The sequence below is a fragment of the Spermophilus citellus genome (assembly GCF_964194105.1).
Source record: "Spermophilus citellus genome assembly, chromosome: 2".
NCBI lineage: Eukaryota > Metazoa > Chordata > Mammalia > Rodentia > Sciuridae > Spermophilus > Spermophilus citellus.
This window is the reverse complement of record NC_138183.1, coordinates 148,014,188-148,034,841: the sequence shown is the minus strand read 5'-3', so window position 1 is coordinate 148,034,841 and position 20,654 is coordinate 148,014,188. Positions and strand designations below refer to the sequence as shown.

The following is a 20,654-nucleotide window of genomic DNA, read 5'->3' as shown; positions in this document are numbered from 1 at the left end:
TTCCAACTCATCTGTCTGGATCAGTCAATTACCAAGTTATTTTTGAGCCACTAGGATTCTTGTGAAATAGACACAAGAAGGAGCTAAACTCATTTCAGGTTTGACCTCTGCGGCTGGGATCTGAGAAGGCTTCGTTTGCTTACACTTCATGGCCATCCAATCCAATCTGGCCTGTAGAATAGAAAGGCCACTTGCTTAATTGGGAACACTTTAATATAGATATCCATTAACTTATGCTAAATTACAGTAAAACATCTATGGAGGAACTTGATGTGACATCTGCATGAATACTAAATAACTTCATTATGATCAGCACTGTGACAATGAATATGAAATGAACGTGCCCAGAGAAGACAATTAATCTCCCACCTTCCCAAGCCATTACTGTTTTATTTTCCCCTGCATTGACTAAAAAAAATAAGGCATGGAAGCTTTGATTTTCTGAGTCCATCACTTCACTTTCCTGCAGCTGCTGAGTGGTCCCCAAGAGCTCCTGTTATTTATAGGATGGAGACTGGCTTAAGCCACTCTGAGGAATAGCTGTGGATGGTGCAGAGGAGGGGATCTGAGGGTCCAAATTTGGTTTGGGAAAGGAGACTGTCAATACTGACGGAAACACACAGACACACACACACACACACACACACGGAATTGAAAGGTGTCCTCATCTGGAACTAGCAAACAGACTGTCAATTCAGATTAGCAACATCAAAAGCACTCCAATCTGCTTCCTGCATACATTACATGCATAGATCTGAGGGAAGAATTTGGCCTCTGAATTAAAGTCAGCTTTTTCCTCCTGGCTGCCTGTACCTGAAATGTGTGGCTAAGAAGCCCTAGTAGTCAGATTAATACTCCCCACAGCTCTTGTCTGAACCCCACAATTTGCTCTTAAAGATATACCCTCTCAGATTGCTTGCTGCTGCTTCACATAGGTTCTTTCTGAACCTCTGGGGTGAACAACAGGGCCTCATGCACAACTCTGTGAGGAGTAAATCATGGTAAAGGCACATGGGAGAGAATGTCTCTGGGTTTTCTCTACTGACCATTTTCCTCCTAGGTCACTGACCTCTTTGCCTTCTCTCCTTGACCTTCATAGCAGCATCCTGTGCATCAATTCTTGAGCTTCATTAATCTTAGAACTTTAAAATACCCACTCTACTCTAATGTCTCTCGAATTTCTCTTCACAGCCCGGGTCACTACCCTTAACTCCAGATCACACACTATCTGTCTACTCTTCTCTTCTTGGAAGTCTGACAGGCATCACAAGTCCCAAGAGAGCTCCCACCTTCTCCCATAGACCTTCTCCTTTCACAGTCTTCCTCATCTTTGTAAATAGAAGTTTTATCCTTCTAGCTACTCAGGCCACAAACCCTGGAGTGTTCCTAGACTTTCTTTCTTTTGCACCCATATCCAGTCTGTCAACCTATCATGTTGTCTCAAAATATATCCACAAGCCGCCACCTTTCTCCACTTCCTCCAAGCTGTCATCACTGGCTCTCCTGATGGTTGCTATGGCCTCTTCCAGGTTCTGAGTTTAGCAGGAAGTTCACTCCAGGCCTGGTCTCAGAGGAATCTCCTGGTGTTCACTAAGCTATTTGCCACTTTATCATTTCAGGGTTCAGGGTGTCGTGTGGAAGTATATAGCTCTGGTTACAAAGATCTGAGCTAAAGGGATAACTTTGGAATTAGTAACAAGAAAGGAGAAAATTGCACCTCCCCTCTAGATGGTAAGCAAAGAAAGTTCCTGTGAGTGAGAAATGTCCCACCAAGGCCTCTGTAGGCTATATTCAACACAGACCTCTCAGCTTCTTATGAGGACACTGGGTATGCACCATGTCCCACCCCATCCTTGCAACTAGCTCTTTCTCTACTGTGCAAGAAAATCCTCTCTTTGTATCCAGAGACTCCACTATACTTAAATACTGTCATCCATTTATGTAACAACTAATAGTGTACTCAAGAATTCAGAGTGAATCCACTTCCACATAGAAACCCATGTTACTTGATGAAACCCCCATGACAGAACTCTTGCGTGGATTGGCATATTCCCAACTTCTTTTCTTACTTTGGGAAAGAATGGCTTATGGTGCTAAGTGGCAGCTACGAAAAGACCCTCTCTCCATCTTACAAAAGGCAGATGTCCAGTTGGAAGGGGTCTTCCTCTGAAATGCTCAGAAACATGAGAATATCTTTGGATGCTTTGGGATAGAGCCCAGATCTCAATAGGCAGCTGCTGGAGAATCAAAGTCCCCTTTGGAAAGAAAGGGTAGGTCTCCAGAACCCACAGGAGGGCAGGGGGCTCCAACAATCTTGTTAGCACATCAAATAATGGATTTTTGATAGATGCCTCCCTGCCTTCTAGCTCCATCTTCAGAATCCTCTCTGTGCCAGTCTCACTGGGATTAGTGATTAGTTCTCACTGTTCCCACTTCTGAGACCAGCAAGAGGCTCTGTCTGTGCCAAGTCTCCCTGCACATATCCTGGTTATGCCCACACTAGGCAATGCATTCCTGGGAGATAACATTGCATTTGCTCTAGACTCCTGGAGGGAACAGGAGGGGGATGAAATTGCCTCTCTGTGAAAGAGCATTACAAACTCAACTCACCGGAAATGCTAACTCTGCCCTCCTCTTTCTACTCCCTCCCTTTCCTTTACTTTTTCGTAGCAAACTCTCAATGTAAAAAGATCAATTCCAGTTTCCTACATTGACCACCAACTCCAAAAGAACAGCCTAAGAGTAACTATGAACAAGCAAGATGCCTCAAGAAAGCCAAGAGCATCTTGTAGGAAAGGAAGGTCTTAGGGACAGATAGGAGTTGGAGGAGATGACGACCCAAGAGGTGGGCTGGAACCAGAAAGGGCTATAAGGATAATCTTATGCAGACAGGGGATGGGTTTATGCCTCTTCCAGGTTTATGATTTTATATGTGCAAAATTCTAAACTGTATATTTTATTACATAAAGTCAACATTTATTAAGCATTTCCTCTGCATAAAGCTCAAAGTGAAGAATTCAGTGGTAAACCAGGCATGTTCCTGAGTTCAATCTAGAAGGGCCAAAAAGGCAGTTGGGTCTTCCTTCCTTCCTGCTATTCTCCTTTCCCTCACTCCCTCCCTTTCCTCCTTCCTTTTCTTTTCTCCTTCTCTTTCCAGCCAATGCAAAGTGTATTATGTAGTTAAGGACAGGCAACTCTGGGCTGATGCGAAGAATGTTGGAATCAGATTTAGAAACTGACTCTACCACCTACTAACTGTAATATTGAATAGAAAATTCCAACTCACATAGCTTCCATTTTCTCATTTCTGTAACAAGAATATTAATGATACCTATTTCATAGGGATAACATGAGGGTTAAACAAGGTAATGTATATTAAAGTTCTTGGCACATAGTAGATGCTTAATAAATATTAGTTGAATGAGTGAATTGCCAAAGGAAAAAACATTAGGGAAACACAGAGGAGAGCTCATCAATAGTTGGGAGAGATTGGACTGAAATTTATAGAAGGGACAATATTTGAGATGGTTTGGAAGGGCACAGAGGATTTTGACATGTACAGATGAAAGCTATTTCAGACAGAGGAAACGGCTTAAGTACTGAAGTGAGAGAGCAGAGATTGTACTTCCAGGAGAGGTGAGTAGCAGGAAATGGGATGGAAGATGAAGGATGAGGCTATATCATGACAAGTCTTGATTGCCATGCTGAGACAAAGACTTGAACCTGGGGCAAATGTGAATCATCAGAGATTTCAGGGAAGGTCTGACTGAGTTTTGGAATACCAATGTGGCAATTAAATGGGTTGGATCATACTGGAGATGAGTTGGAGGTAGAGGAGTTTGGGGGCAATAATGATCTCAGAGAGATCAAATAAGGATCTTAACAAAGTTGGTGACAATAGAGACTAAGGGAAGGGGAACAGAGTCAATGTGAGTTGCAGACCAAAGGGATATGGAGAGTGAGAGAGAGGGAGGGTCAAGGGTAACTCTGGTGTTTAGGGAGAAAATTGAGAAGACCCTGATGTTGACTGTAGTGTGTGGAACACAGAGAATGCAAGAGTTTTTGGAGGAGGGTAAATTGTACTGTAGACGGTGCATTAGGGACTTTTCAGGAAACTTTTCAGTATGGTAGCTCAATACAGTGAGAACAGTGTGCCTGCAGTCAACCCAGGTCCCAGTCTAATGCTGGAGATCTGGTCGGACAGTCCTGTTCCTGATATCTACCACTGTAAGTGTGAGATGGATATGGTTGGGAAGGACTCAAATAACCCCTGGATTATGGGATTAGCACGCTAGATTGAAATGGATCCAGTGAGTAGTGGACTGAGAATTGGGGGCTGAAAAAATCAAGTAGGTGGAAGGACAACAAAGAGGGAATTCTAGAGTGTTAGCAAGAGTGGAGGTGAAGCCTGTGGCCATAGAGTTCAGAGTGACTGAAGCCGGGGAGGGAAGTGGGAAAAGAGGAAAAGGTGAAAGGACCAAAGGCCAAGAGAAAACCAGAAAACCAGGTCAAGAGGGAGTGAGAAGAAGGGTGTGGAGAGAGCGGGAGTTTGACAATTGGACCTGAATATTCAGCAGTTTTGAGTCATGAGTTTCAAGATGCAGAGCTACAGGTAAAGACTACTAGAGCAAAGACAGCTGGGAACTGAAGAGGTCAGAGGCTTGGAAGGGTCTGAAGTTATCAAGGACGAAATGGGTGATGGGTTAGGTTGGGTGAGGAAACCGAGGTCCTGGAGCTAAAATCCTCAAGGGGATGGGGTCATGTACTGAAAACCTGCAGATGAGGTGAGAAGAATAAAAAATTGGTACAGTGGGAGGAATTTTTGAATTTTGAAGTGGGTCTGGAGAAAGCACTCTGAAGAATCAATTGATTGATTTCCTACTAAATGCCTCCATGAGTTAACATCTTAAGTTGATGGGACAAAGATTACCCATGAAACAAATAATAATCAATAGGTTATAAAGCTAGCAAATATTTTAAGTGCTAAAGTGTATGGTATGGTCACACAGTCACTTGAGAGTGGTGCCTTTCACCAGCCACTGACTTTGGACAGCCTTTGACAACCATTTGACTTTTGACAAATGGAGAGCATTCCAAGTCCCATGAGACACCACCACAGCCCAGGAGAATTAAGACGCCTGTCCTGGAAGAGGTGGATTTGCAGTGAACCTTGAAAGAGGGGGAGGAGGGGATGGGCTTGATATGGCTCAAGTAGTAGTGCGCTCGCCTGTCATGCATGAGGCACTGGGTTCCATCCTCAGCACCACATAAAAATAAAATAAAGATATTGTGTCCACCTAAAGCTGAAAAATAAATATTTTTAAAAAAAGAAAGAGGGGGAGGAATTGGGAGGGGAGATTTTAAGCATTAGGACAGTGAATAAATGAACAGAGGAGGAATAAACTTGGTGTATTCTCAAGCTAGTGTAGGATGGATGCAAGCTGGACATTTTAAAGGAGAAAGTGGGGGGAATACAGAGTGGGGCCCGAAAATACAGGTATGAAGACTGTCATCATGAAACTGTAAAAGCCAATGATCCATTCCCACTTGATTCTCCTGCAGGCACAGGCTTGGGCCAATTGCAGTATTTTAATTTGTACATGAACCTCCAACATCCTGATCTGCAGTCCCCACATGCTGAGGACACAACCCTCTCGTGGCATAGCAAATGGTCCTGGTGGTTATGCCAGTCTTCCTCACTCTGCTGGGAGTCAGTCAAGGGCAGAGACCAGACCACCTTTTTGGCACCCCCTCAGGCAACAGGGTGTGATGCAGGGTGCAGAGTGAGGGCTCTATAGATATCAGCAGCATGAATGGACCAATCAATGAGTAATGGCAGGGCATAAATCAGAGAATATGCCCGGGAACTGGTCTCCAGCATTTGGCCAGAGTCTTCCGCATTTGAACAGAAAACCTCATGGCACATGGTGAAATCCTAAATTTCTAAAGAAAAAAAAAAAAACTGTAGGAAGGACTCTCAAAGCCGTTGTTAATTAAAAACATGCACAGCTCCTCAGGGAAACGTTCTCTACCTCCCATTCTCTCTCCTTGCACTGAATGGCAGATAAGGTGGCATCTTTACCTGTGCTTTGGACCACATTTAATTAAATGCCTACATTGACTGCTTCCTCACATACCTTGTTTTATTTCCTTCCCTTCCTTCCATGCTAAAGAGGGCCAGGGCTAATACTAATGCATATGCTGTTAAACCTTTTTAATTAACTTCAACTTCTTCCAGAGATTTATGTTTAAACAGTAAATTTTTTGTTGATACTCAAATACATAGGCGGCACTTAGAATGATGTACGAGTACTCTTGTCCTCAAAATGATTCTTCATGAGTTACCACCAGAGACGTTTTCATGAGCCTCTTTTATTAAAATAATAATACTCAGCAAGGCAATAATGCTATACAACCGGCAGCTAATTAACCCACCCCGCCCCCCGCCACAGGTCAGCATTAGCGGCTGCAGGTTAGTGATCTGACCGCCTTGTGCACCACCCCCCTACCTTACAGTCGGCACTGAATCAGTCTGGGGTTTTGCTCCAGCATCTGTGAGTAATGATTTTCATTTAAAACACATCTTTGTTCTTGGACTGTAGCTCAATCTATTATTATCGTTATTTATTTTGTTCTTGTTTAGGGCCTCCCCTGCACTGGGTATCAGTAAGTCTAATCTGTAGTTGACCTCTCGAAACAGAATTTAACCAGGCCTTGGAAAATCCAATGGATTAGAAACTCTGGTCTGATTGCAAAATCCATTTATTTTCCTGCAACTCTAAATTTGTGCTCCAAGTATTTTTAATCAGGATCTATGCTGTCAGCTGTAATTGCAACATAGCAACACTTTGCCAACAAAACCAATCTACCCACCCAAGTTCCCGTTCCATTCTTCTTGTTGAGACAACACTTTCCCTGCAAGCCGATGTGGTAGTTATATTCCATGTTGTACCACCGATGAGCCAATTATTTCAATTTTGGCATCAGATTCAGAAGAGAGTTTAATGATCCTCAATAGTATAAACTGAATTTTTAGTCCTACAGCAATTTAGTAATGATGATGGCACTTAAGTCCTTAAAAAGTATTTCTCATCTTCCAACCACTGACAAACACAAGGCCAGACAATCATCTGAGGCACTTTTCTGGACCTCAGCATCAATACCATTTTGCAGTATTTAGGAAGCTCTGGGTTCCCCTGCTACCCTGCCAGGGGCTAAAGAAAGGGAACCCCTCAGACCCAATGGCTCCCTGCTGTATTTCAGTTGGAAGCCCAGGTCTAGCACACTCATTTTAATTAACTCGTTTATTCACCTATTCAACAAATATTTAATGAGTTTCTACTGGGTAAGGAAGCGCAGCCCCAGGAGAGAGGCTGAGATGTATGAGGTATGTTCTTTTCCCCACTAATCAAATTAGTGGGTGGGGTCCAAATTATTTGAATTCTTCCTTTATGCATGTGTTTGCTCCATTCATTCAGCAAACATTCATCAGGCACCTTCTAGGTGGAAGATGCACTTGTGGAGCTGAGACATTTATAAGGAAGATGGAATCTATTAGCAAATTCCATTGGCTCTTCCTTTAAAATAAATTGAGTATATGGCCACTTCTCATCCTTCCATGGCTGCACCGTGGGCTGAGTCACAGAGACCTTAGATGATAGTCAGAGCCTTCTAATACTAGCCTTCTAATACAGCCTGCTTCTGTCCTTGCCATCCACTGTCTATTCTCATCAGAGAAAAATGATGCTTTTAAAAACATAAGTCAGGTAGAATCATTTCTCTGTTCAAAACATTTCAAAGGCTTCTTATCTTACTCAGAGGAAAAGCCAAAACCCTTTCTGTGTTGTCCAGAGTCTGCCATGGTCTTTGCCTCATTGTCCTTTGCTCATTCTGCTCCAGTCACTCTGGCCTCTTTGCTGTCCCTCTGACACACCAAGCATGCTCCTGCCTCACAGTCCTCTCTGGTTGAGATGTTCTGACCTCAGTCATCTGAGTCTCAGCTCCTCACCTCCTCAGGACATGGCCCAGTTGCTAACTTTTCTGGGCTGACCACTCTGTTTAAAATGTGCACCTCCCCTGTACTGGCACTCCTATCGCTCACCCTTCTTTATTTGTCCCCAGAGTGCTTATCCCCACTTGACACATTATTTATCTTACTTGTTTATTTTATGTTTCCCCCACTAGAATATCTTCCATGAAGGCTTAGAGAGTTGTCTGTTTTATTTACTGATGTAATAAAAATTAAGGCCTAGCATACAGCTATTTAGAAATATTTGTTGAATATTTTGTATATAATGAATATATGTAATAAACAGCACTATCAGAGGCTTCAAGGAACATATATCAAATAGGAGATATATCTAAAAATAACTAGGAGTTTTTTTTTTCCTTAAGGAAAGCTAAGAATTAAAGTCAATGGTGGTTTAAAGGAGAATTAATTTTGCCTGGTTGGGATCAGCCTACTAAAGTCAGGGCCCAACAACTACAGGTGGGTCATATCGGAAAATAACTGCAACCCCTATGGAGGGTCATTTTAGTCAGCTCTTTTTTTTTTTTTTTTTTTTTTTTTTTTTTTTTGCTGCTGTGACCACAAGACCCAACAGGAACAATTTTACAGGGGAAAAAGTTTATTTGGGGCTCATAGTTTCAGAGGTCTCAGTTCATAGACAGCCAGGTCCATTGCTCTATCCCCAAGATGTGGCAGAACATCATGGTGGAAGGGTGTGGTAGAGGAAAGCACCAGGAGGTAGAGAGAATGCTGCCCAATAAGGACAAAATATATAACCCAAAGGCACACTCCAGTGACCCACCTCCTCTGGCCACACCCTGTCTACCTTCAGTTTCCACCCAGTTAATCCCTATCAGGAGATCAATACACTGATTAGGTTAATACTCTCACAACCCAACCATTTCACCTCTAAACTTTCTTGCATTGTCTTGCACAAGAGGTTTTGGGGAACACCTCATATCTAAACCATCACAAGGGGGAGAAAAAGGCTCCTTGCTACAGATTTATGCAACTAGACCAAAAAAGGCTCTTGGGAATTGATGACTTTGAGTGCTGTATGGTGTTCTGAGGGCTTTGGTGGATATTCCAACCTGCATTCCTCTCCGTCCTCCCCAATCTTCATGGACAAAAAAAAAAAAAAAAAAAAAAAAAAAAAAAATCCTAGTGACAAGTCAACTCTGTGCCCCAAGCAGACTATTGCTGAGGGTTGTGGCTGCTCTTTACAGATGTCAGGGGAAAGCATTTGGGAGATGAAAAGTTGGTGTAATTTCTCCTGGCTGATCTTGTCAGGAGATGTCAGGTTAGAGCTAGTTATCCTGGAGCCTGACTGGATCTTGGGGATAAATCTCTTATTTTGGTAGCACTTTAAAATAAGTGGCAGCAGTTCATGCATAATTACTCCTGAATTATCTAGGGGATTCATCAGGTTTGATTATAGATGTATAATGAATTTACCAAATTTGTGGGTATTAGGGAGATATTAATTCCATATGAAACCTCACAATTTGGGCTGGGGATGTGGCTCAAGCGGTAGCGCGTTCGACTGGCATGCGTGCGGCCCGGGTTCGATCCTCAGCACCACATACAAACAAAAGATGTTGTGTCTGCCGAGAACTAAAAAAAAATAAATATTAAAAATTCTCTCTCTCTCTCTCTCCTCTCTCACTTTCTCTTTAAAAAAAAGAAAAGAAACCTCACAATTCATTCATGTGCCATTTGTTTTCATTCCTTTTTTATAATAAGCTAATTAGTTTAAATTATTTGTACTTGTACAAGGTCTTGAAACACATATAAGGAATGATTATACTAGAGAACCCAATAAATGGAAAGCTTTAGAGACAGCATTAATTGTGATAAAGGGTTCATAAAGCAGTAGATGTTCAATTTTCCCATTTGGGGCGGTAATAATAGGTCTAATCATGACACCTCCATAAAGTCGTGGGAAGTCCCTAATTAACGTTTCTGAATTCAGATATTTAAAATAAGGTGGGAGAAGTCATTGTGCCAACTGGAAAATGAGGCAAAAATGGGATTTCGACCTTGTGCTAAGCAAAGAATAAATGAAGCAGTGAGGGCTTGTTAATTCTGGGCCAGGAGGAAGATGGGCACTCATGATCTCTGGTCTGTCTGGACGATTCCTTTAAGAAGAACCCAAGGTTCTGAGGGTCCCTGGAAGGCTGGGGTTTCAGCTCCTTGGAAGAAAAGGAGGGGCTTCTTTGGATTGGGCCTCAGCATCTGTTAGCCCCTGTTGTTCTTTGGGTGAAGCTGGTACCCTCTTGGCCAGGAGCCAGAAGCTGGAGTCTCTGTGGATGGTGATTTTCAGCTGTCTCCTTAGGGCATGAGGAAGAACCAAGGCAGGAGGAGCTGCTGGCCAAGCTCACCCAGAGAATCTATGGTAATAAGAGCAAGAGCTACTACACTTTGGGCATGTTCCAAATGTTGGGCAGAGCTGGGGCTGTAGCTCAGTGGTAGAGCATGTGCTTAGCATGTATAAGGCTCTGAGTTACATTCCCAGTATTGCAAAAACAACAAACACATGCCAGGTATTTTATATACACATCATTTCATCCTCATAAAAGGTCTGTTATTAACTCTACTTTGGGGGACTGTAGACAAGAGGTCAAGGAATTTGCCCAAAGTCATCCATTCAATCCCTAGTGGAACTGAGGCTCCTGGAATGTCTGATTCTGGAGCCTGGCCCTTGAACCCCGTGTACATGGCCTCCCATAGGTCCTGCTATTACCCAGAGAGTGCTGATATTATAACCCCATCATTACTACCTTAATATTACTAACCAAATGGGGAACTCTGAAGAGTTACTCTTTTTTTGAAATCTTAATCTCAGACTTTCAGGTGATCACTAGAACAGAGGCCCTTTGATTTCACCTCTTGAAGTCCCCAGCCGAAGGACCAGCCACTTCACTGATCCCCTATTACCATTTATCATTAAGAAAAGCTCTATGGGGGTTAATGCAAAAAAGCTTTTTTTTTTTTTTTTGATGAGACACCAGTTTAATTTATATTTGATTAAAAAAGTCATTCATTCATGCATTCAGCAGCCGGTATTTGTTAAATGTCTCCTCCACTCTTAATTGGGTTTTGTAGAGGAGTGGGGAGGACGAGGGAAAGAGAGCAGGTTATAATAAAGCATATGCAGACACCTTGTTTATAATTTTCTTGTGAAGAATATATGTACACAGCTGAAAAGTAAAGTAAACAAGAGAGTGATTGAATAACCAGGCAACTGAGAGGTGCAGATAGTAAGCTCGATACAGGAAAATGGAGGAGACAACACTGGGGCCTTCCACAGTCTAGGAAAGCTCTGCAGAGCAAGTCGGGTGTGAACTGCTCAGTGAGGATGGGCAGGGACAGGATGGCAGCAGGGCCACCAGCTGGACCCTATCAGGAAACGGAGCCCCTCTCTGTCTCAGTAGGCAGCTTCAGTTATCTCCTCCCCTCGCCCACGCTAAAACCACAATGACCCTAAAACCATCCTCCTGCATCTGTCTGGAGGGGGCGTTAGCCTGGCCACATCCTGAGCCCTTTCCTGCCAGGCAACCTCATGGCTGACATGGAAGAAGATCTGAGCGGTTCTGTCTCCTGGCCTCCCATGGTGTTTTAGTCAGCTTTTTCCCTACTGCAGCTAAAAGACCCGACCAGCACAACTGTGGAGGAGGAAGAGTTTATTTGCAGGCTCATGGTTTCAGAGGTCTTAGTCCATAGAAGCAGGCTTCATTCCTCTGGGCTCAAGGTGAGGCAAGACATCATGGGGGAACAGTGTGATGGAGGGAAGCAGCTCACATGATGTTCAGAAAGCAGAGAGAGAGGTCTCTACTTGCCAGATACAAATATACACCCCATAGCTACGCCCCCAATGAACCACTCCCTCCAGCCACATCCCACCTGCCTCCAGTCACCACTCAGTTAATCCCATCAGGGATCAATTCACTGATTAGGTTAGCTATAGTCCAATCATTTCTCCTCCAAACTTTTTTGCATTGTCTCACACACGAGCTGTCAGGGGGACATCACATCTAAACCATAATATATGGATCCTGCATATCTAAGCCTCTACCCCTTCCCCTTCCATGCTCCCTTGATGTCTCTCAGTTGAAAATAGACAACAACAACAACAAAAGTTTGGGTGTTTTAAGAGTTTGCTTCTTTAAAGGTTTCACTGCCTCATCTTCCATATGACTTATACATTACCACTAACCTACTGGGTGATAGGCCAGGAGTCTGCAGAGGGTCATTCATTCTTTCAACCCAGAGCTAACTCCTTGCTCTGTCTTGGCCTTCAAAAGACAGCTTTAGCTGCTCAGTTTTAAGCAGGAGGAAAGGAGGCATGGAGAGACACTCCAGCTGCAGGCAGGTGGTGGTGGAGCTGTCTGTCTCCATGCTGAGGCTTGTGATTTGACAGCTCTGAGGAAGATGCGTGAGAAGGAGAGGGAAGGGCGAAGGGCTGGAGCAGAGGGAAGGGTAAGAAAGGAGAGGAGTCACTTGAGTCGGGATCATTTTCCCTGATGTCAAAGCCTCACGGAGGGGTGGAGAGCTTTTGCTACAGCTTGCTTTTATCTGGAAAACAATATGAGTGGTAGCTCTCAAAACTGGGTCAGAGCTGGTAGAGGCAGGGGCTTGCCAGGGTGCTAACTGCTTGAATTCTCGGTGGGTTTACGCAGCTCTCTGCTCTGACAAATGCTGCTTTTGTTTCTCTGAAAAGTCTCACTTGCTGAAGCATTCACACCTGCTCTTCTCTCCTTCACCTTTTTGCTCTCCCTATGAACAACTGAATTTGGAAGGGTAAAAAAAAATCTCTTTATTTGTCAACTCCAAAGCTCTGTCTTCCCCTCTGAAGTTGTTTCCCTCCTTATCCAGGGCACGAAGGAAGCCACTGTGCTATCACTCTGGAGACTAGAAACCACTTTGAGGAGGGTGTGGATCTGCAATTTTCATGACACAATTGTTGTCCTGGAGCAAGGTGTGCCAATCTGCCCTAAGAGAGTCTTGGGAAAGCTATATCAGATCATGTCAGGGGGCTGCAGTACTGGGGGAAAATCCCAAGCTGGGCAACAGGGCAGTCCTGGTGGCTTGGATTCCTTAGATGTGTCCTGGCTCGGGTTTCTATGTGATAGTAACATGATAAAAGTACCATCTACTCTACTAAGTTATGCGTGCGTGGGGAGGCCATAGCAGTGTCCACCGCAACAAATACTAGTTCTTTATATTTTGAGGACAGTGTGATTTTCTCTTATTCTTTTTGTTTCTGACACTGTTTGCAGTGACTAAAGTACCTGTGAGATCTCAGGCTAGTTTCTTAATCGTGGTCTCTTCAGTTTTTTTCTTTTGCAAAATGGGTTATGTAAGACAATATGTTGGAAACTCTTGACAAAGAATTAACACGAAAAATTGTTAGTTATCATTGGGGTTTTTATCATGTTTGTTGTGGAAGAAAATACAATAAATTATAGCAATAAAAAATTAGGTGTGTCCCCTCTAAAGTTCAGGAGGAGCCTTTAGAGGTGATTAGGCTGTGAGGTCTTAGATGTCCTTATTAAAAACGTTGATGAGGAAATTTGCCTTTTATTTATTTACTTTTTTTGCCCTGTGGTCTCCCTCTATGTGGGGACACAGCATTCCTGCTCTGCAGGCAGCAAAGAGGTGTTATCTTGGAAGAAGAGAGCAGCCCTCACCAGACAACCCTGGTGTCACTTTACACAGTGATCTTGGACTTCTCCAGAACAGAAAGAAATAAATTTTATTTTTAATAAGTTTCCCAATGAGTTGCACTTTGTTACAGCAGCATGAAGCACCCTAAGACAGATAGTATCATTGGAGTCTCCAGAAAACCTGGAATAATGGCTTCTGAAATTTTTCTCTTAAATAGATTTTTTTAAAAAATGAGGTTTAACATGGAATCTGAGCCCACAAAACTGATGCAAGGCAGTGGGTGACAAGCAGTGGATGGGCCACGGGCATTGCCTGCTCAGCCTCTACACTGATTATAGAGGCAGTTTGGACCTTGCAGGAACCTCAAGGTTCTGAGGAGCCCAGTTAGAAAACTACTGGGTTAGAATGTTAGGGAATCAGTAAATAATTTCCAAAAAAGTAAAACCCTGCCTAATATCTAGCTGGTTGATGTGTTTTAGTGGATTAAGCAAACCAACCCAGAAAGAAGTGGCTCAGGAGAAACTTCCAGTATGGCAGGGAACAGATTTGCAAGGTGAGTGCTTGCAGAACTGATGGCAGAATGGAGCATGTACTTTGGAAAAGCAAGGGCAGTGTTTGTTTTCTTTTCTCATCCAGAGGGGGCCAGAAGTTGTGGAGATGGGTTGGGGTGAGGGGGCCTAAGGGGATGGAGACAGTGACAGAGAAACACATGCAGACAGTAAGATGAATAAGCTTGGGAGGACCTGATGGGGTTTCTGCAGGTGGGGTCAGGTGGATCTGTGCAACTGGATCCTGTCCATGCAGAGAACTGTGCTTCAGCTAGTCATTGTGATGTTTTTTGCATTTCCATTGCCTTTTTCATCCTCTTTGTTTTCAGAGAAATTCCAATCTGGTTTCACTGCAAACTACTGGAAAAGACAGGGAAGTAATCTGACCAGAGGAAGGCTAAAGTTGGCAGACCCCAGTGACTGATCAATCCACAAGGTTCTCATCGGGAATGTCCATTCCCTTAACAGACGGGCACTGTCATGGCTCGGTCATGGCCACAGATTCCTTGGATTGCTTCTCAAGAAAAGACCCTTCAAGATGCACAGCTTTAATACCCCAAAACTGCCATGTCTGCAATGGTAATGAACAAAATAAAGAAGTCATTGTTATGCAAGAATGAGGGGGCTTTCCATGGTCCTGAATAATATGGATTTCTTCTCATTTTTGTACAATGGTGGGTATACTCAGCTTCAAGGAGATCATTATTTTAATTTTATTTCAAGATTGGTACCTTTAATTCTCCAGGGAAACACATAACCCCAACTTCCTAAGCTATTCTTATGAAAAAGCACAAATGCCACTTCAGTCCTGTGCGGGGAATAAAGGCTTTCTGGTCTCCTTCTTTCTCATCTTAGGCTGGAGGTGACTCAGGAATGTACCTTGCTATTTTCATGATCCATTGGTGTGTCAGTAATGAATGTTCACCACCGCAGTGCCCTCATTTAGCCTAATAACCTCAGGAAGGTAATATTTGATTTGTGCTAAGTATCTGACTAAACAACATAAAGTATTTAACCTATTGATCTTTTATACCTCACCAGCCCTGCATTCCTGGACATACTTTAATTATTGACTTGGAGAGCTTTCCTGAATGGGATTTGCATCTTGTTAAGCTCTTTTCTTTGTCTTTAGGGGCCTCTGTCACCAGCATTCTCTTCCTGTAGCCTTAGGCCTTCATTCCACTCCCTGCTCCTCCACTAGATCTGCATGATTCTGCCTGGAGACTGACATCCAGTTAATCTATAGGAAACAGTGTCCTTTATGGGAACATGAATCTAACTGCTTATTTTAGAAAGTCAGCAATCAACTAAACAATAAAACTCGTTACTTAGTCCGTCCTGATCTTTGAAGCATGGAATTTCTTCGAAGTGATAACTCTATTTATAGACAGTGGTCACAGCTGTTGGATTGACCTAACCCTTATGTCTTGCAAGGAGAATAGGCCAGTGGGCATCCATCAAGAGAAACCCCATTTGGACTGGCCAATTAGCTAATCACTGTGCTTTAAATTATTTCTTAGGAAACTATAGAAAACCAGACCCTTTTCCTCTTGCCTACAAGAATGTAGTCATGAATGTTAATAATAATTAGTTGATTTACATGCTGTCTTTCCTTCAAGAATCTCAAACATGCTGAGTTTGTTTATTTTGTTTCTCTTATTTTAAAATTGGCTCTGCAAAGGCTGAGATAGATTCTCCACGGGTTCTCCCAAAAATGAGAATAACACCTCATAGGATTAAAAGAATTCAATCAGAAAATTCATGTGGAACACTTACCATAATGCTTACCACCTAGTAAGTGCTCAATAAGCAGGAGCTATTATCATTGTATCATCTAAGATGACTCTGCGGCTTGTGTGCTGCCCGTGGATTTTTGGATATGGTCAGGCTGGGAAGAAGATGCACTGGCCCAAGTACCTGGGTTCTCTGCCTAGCCCACCTGACCATGCCACCCTGCTTCCTGGCATCCTTAAGTAATTACTGGCCCATCAAACATTAGTCTTGGAGCAAGGCTCATGGATTGTGGAGTGAAAAAGGCCCTGAAAGAAAAGTGATCTTCAAGCTGCAGCTCAAAATCAGATCCTCTAAACAGATCTTCCTGGAGAGTGTCTTGCAAAGGATGGTACATTGGATGGCACTGCAAATTAAAGGATGTGCCTCAGACAAATGAGCTGGAATTTCTTTAAGTAGGGTCCAGGCATTTGCAAATAAAACAATTTCCACAGTGATTCTTAAGTTCAATAAATTTGAGAATTTTAGCCCACCAAGTGGTCTCTTTAAAGAAAACCCTAAAACTTGCAATAAGCTTACAAGAAAGTCTAGAAGTTGCTTAGTTTTCAGAGAAATTTGCAAGGTGAGTGCTCGCATTGATTCTATAGAGCATCTGACAAGCTCCACCTCGTATATGGCCTTCTGGTAGTGAAAGGGTCAATAAAAATTTGGGGTCACTACCAAGCGGGGGCATATATACAGTCTGTAGAGAGTGGCTTGGATATCTCCCAATAGCCCTGCTGGGATCTGGGGGCAGAGAGTGGGCCCCCCAACCTCAGAGAATGTGCAGAGAAAAATGTGCCCCCTAAGGGAAGGGGTGGTGTGAAGCCAGAGCCACCCACAGAACTGCTGAAACAGAGCTCCCTGCCCCTCTTCATTGCTCTGTAAATACCTTGGGGAGCCTTCCTACTCCATCCTGGCTTTCCTCTCTCACTCATAACATAGTTGGGACACCTATTCCCACTTCCAAATACTGTTACCTCAGCGAATGCAGACACTGAGGCACATAAAGCACAGATAACCCCCAGAAATCATGATCCTGCTGGACACACACACACGAGAATATGCACACTTACATGCGTCACATCATTGCCTTTGTTCTGAAGCCAATAAAAGTGATTTTCAGATAATCTGCTGGTTTGTATCGTCTGCACTGCTGCTCCCCTCCATTAGCATGGCTAATTGAGAACTGACTGTGTGTTTTGGACCATTTCCAAGCAGGGAACTCTTGCCTGGATGATATGGACTCCCCAAGAGAGCCAAATCAATGGCTGGAGACATTCGGTTGAGTGCTCATTGGAGGAGGAGCAAACTTTTTTAAGTATGACCTGCCCATTCCCAGGCTGGAGAAGCAATCTTGTTCAGAATGTCACATTGATTGCCAAGTCAGTAAACCATAAAACTGTCCCCCAGCTAGAACATGCACTGACTCTGAGAAAAATGAGGCTTGGTTAGTAAAGGATGAAGCCATCCCAGGACCAATAAAAGATGCAATATGGTTTTCCCTGGGCTGTAGATTAACACCATCCTGGAGGCTATAGGGGACAGAGGCTTGGCAAATAAGTGCTTCGCTTTGACTTTTCCATAGTGAGGATGAGATACAGGCCAATGGGGAAATCACCTGGGGCTGTATGAAAGACTTGGGAGGAATACGCCTCCACAGCAACAGCAACCCAGTCTTTACAGACACCACTGATGTTTATGTGTCTCAGCCATAGTCTTCTGTCATATAACATCATGGAAAAATACCCCAAATAGATCTCAAAACCAAAACATACTTAAAAAAAAAAAAAAGCACAAAGTTGTAACTGCCTTCTGGGTAACCATGTTTTGGATGGTGTCATTTTTCTTATGACATAAGCTCCCAGATGGCATGGATGCTGTCTCTTAGAATAAATAGCAACTAGCAGAGGGTCATGCCTCATGTGGGTTTCTGATAAGTATTGTTTGGTTGTATGCTGTTTATCACAAAGAGGACAGATACTATTGTCAGACAGGCTCAGGAGCAGCTGCCTTTTGCAAGAAGAATGAGAGAAGTCCCCTACAACTTTTACAATTCTGTGTTCTGTCCCAAATAATAATGAGACATGAATCACCTGGGCTAAAGGGTAATTGAAGGCAGAGGCACATCACTCAGGAGGGTTACAGAACCTCTGTCAAGGGTTTCACTGTGCTCAGGGGGTCTTTTTTATGTGTCCTCTATGAAGCACAAGATCTGCTGACTTCACTTGTGCCTGGTCAACCCCTGTCCCTTACCTCCTAATCGGAGCTGGAGGACATGAACATACAATTATTACATGATAGCGTTCTGAGGGCAGCTGCCTATGGTTTGGGACAGGAGCTAGACATGGTAGTTTTCATCACTGGCTGCACATTGGAATATCCTAGGCAAATAAAGCACAAAACAGAACAAGCTCCTCTGCCAGAGATTCTGATTTAGTTCGTCTGGGGTGGGGCCCCACCATGGGTAAATTTAAAAAGCACCAAGGAGATTTTACATGCAAGCAGAGCAGAGGAGGTCCAAGCAAAAGCCTTCTTGGTGGTGGGAGGAACAACAGGAGGCTCTACTTCAACTCGCAGAACTGAGGATCAAGCCTGGCTTTGGAAACAGCATTCCTTATCTTTAAAAGATTCCTGGAACTGAATGGCCATGGGGGATGGGGTGCAAATAGGAAGGCAAAAGAGGAGGAGAGGGGAGAAAAAAAGGGAGAGAGCCAGATAGCTTATTGAGAGGGGAGAGATAATATGGGTTTTCTCCAAATAGTTTTTTTTTTTTTTCCAGCCAGGGTCTAAAATGTGAAGGATGTGTTTACTCTACCAGGTGAAAATTATGTCACCTGGGAAAATCCAGTATTTCTATCTGTGATCACAGAGGAGTCAGGCGACTGGTGGATAGCAATATTAGGGGCTCAAAGAAGGCAAAATACATCACTCTGACCATTACCATAACAACTGTAATTGACTTTGGGAATCTATCTCTTGACTATGAAAGAAACCAGAAAATAGTTTGGGTAGAGGCCCCTTGGAGAATACTAAAGGCTTCCTATTTTGTATCAAAGTACCTGAGATAAATCAACTTATAAAGAGGAAAGGTTAATTTGGTTCTTAGTTTCAGAGGCTTAGGTCCATGGTCACTCGGTCCTGTTGTTCTGGACCTGTGGTGTCATAGTACATCATGGCAGGCACATGAGGAGGAGAGACCTGGTAGCTGGGAAGCAATGAGAAAGAGAGAAAGGGGCCAGGGTCCCAGGAGCACTCCCCAGTGACCCAACTTCCTTCCAGTGGGCACCCGCTTTAAAGGTTCCCCCATTTTTTAACAGCATCACAGACTGGCCACTAAGCCTTCAACCCTGGGCCTTTGGGGACACTGACTGGAACCATGGCAAGGCATTTGAAAGCTGGGCACAGGTAGTAGGAGAGAAGGAAAAGCAGCATGTAGCCTGATACAGAAGTGACCTGTGAACAGAGAACTAAGAGACCCAGTGAGTCACCTCAGCTTCAAATGGGGTCTCAACATCGCCTTGTAGCACATAGGATCTTACTCCTTCCAAAGTTATTTCTTTTCTCTTTCTTTGCTCCATCTCTCCTCTCCTTACTTACATATTTCTACTTGGAATAGAAGCCAGGAATCCATAGTCCCTACTCACCGTCCTCTCTGACAGAAATTCTGTGGCAGAGCAGATATCCGTGGGACTGCCCCTGGCAGGGCAAGAACTATAGGCAGAGAGAGTACAGTGTCACCCACAGGATTCATGAGGAGGGGACCAAGGAGTATGAGCAGAGAGCTGTGCAGGCAGGAGGAAGTCTCTATATTGTGTTGGGATTTAACAAGACAAAGCTATAGACTGCGGCTCTCCTGCACCCCCTGCATTCCCTAGTGTGGAGCTGTGTTCTACTACACGGGGTTAGATAGATCTGCCTGTCATGATTAAAACACCTCATGGGAGTGGACACTTCTGTGTTTCTCTGGAAGATGCACAAGCAGCTAAGCATGGCAGTTTCCCAGGGAAGTAGCACATGACATCCTAGGGCTAGGCAGCAAGGAAGAGACACAGCACCCAGGCCCTTGGATTTCTAAGCTCTGAGCCTATTGCTCCCCGGAGTCAGTTCCAGATTCCATCTGAGCAGAAGAGGGAGACAAGAGACTTGGATGGGAGAGAAGATGGCGGCGGGAAGTGAGTAAGCCGCTCTGAGCCCCGCGCCGCGGCGTCTGAAAAGATGAGGTAAAGATCATTAAAGGAGATCTGTCGACAAAAACCCAGCACCGTGTCATGATAGGGGCCTAGGTGGAGTGAATCAGCCACTAATCCAGCCAAGGTGAAGGGAGTACAGCAGGACTTCAGCGCGAGCAGTAAGGCTGCAGCCCGAGCCGCCCGGCTCCATCAACCCCTTCTCCTTCTCCCTCCCCTTCTCCTCTCCGCCTTTCCACCTTGCTTCTTTCTCCCCAGCCATCTCTCCTCCCAAGCTCAGTCTCTAAATTTAGATCTCAACTTCTTTCCCCCACCCCGCCCGCTCTCCTGCGTGTCCGGTACCCGGACCGCGTGGCCTGACGCGCCGCCTCCCCTCCCCCAACCCGCACCCCCTCCCCGGGGGTCCCGAAGGCCGCCGCCGCTGCCGCCGCCTCCCACAGAGCACCACAGAGCAGACGCTTCACCGCGCGA

General features: G+C 44.1%; 1 protein-coding gene and 1 long non-coding RNA gene across 2 annotated transcripts in view; one reads left to right on the top strand and one right to left on the bottom strand.

Annotated features, from left to right (window-relative positions):
* LOC308642010 overlaps positions 1 to 14,778 on the top strand; it is a 45,370-nt gene extending 30,592 nt beyond the window's left edge. Inside the window, exon 3 of the long non-coding RNA XR_014020481.1 lies at positions 14,553 to 14,778. This is a non-coding gene — a long non-coding RNA (uncharacterized lncRNA). The remainder of the gene's footprint in view (positions 1 to 14,552) is intronic.
* Positions 1 to 20,654, bottom strand: part of LOC308641652 (kin of IRRE-like protein 3) — a gene marked incomplete at its 3' end in the record, with an annotated part of 378,090 nt that overhangs the window by 117,105 nt on the left and 240,331 nt on the right. The window lies entirely within an intron of this gene.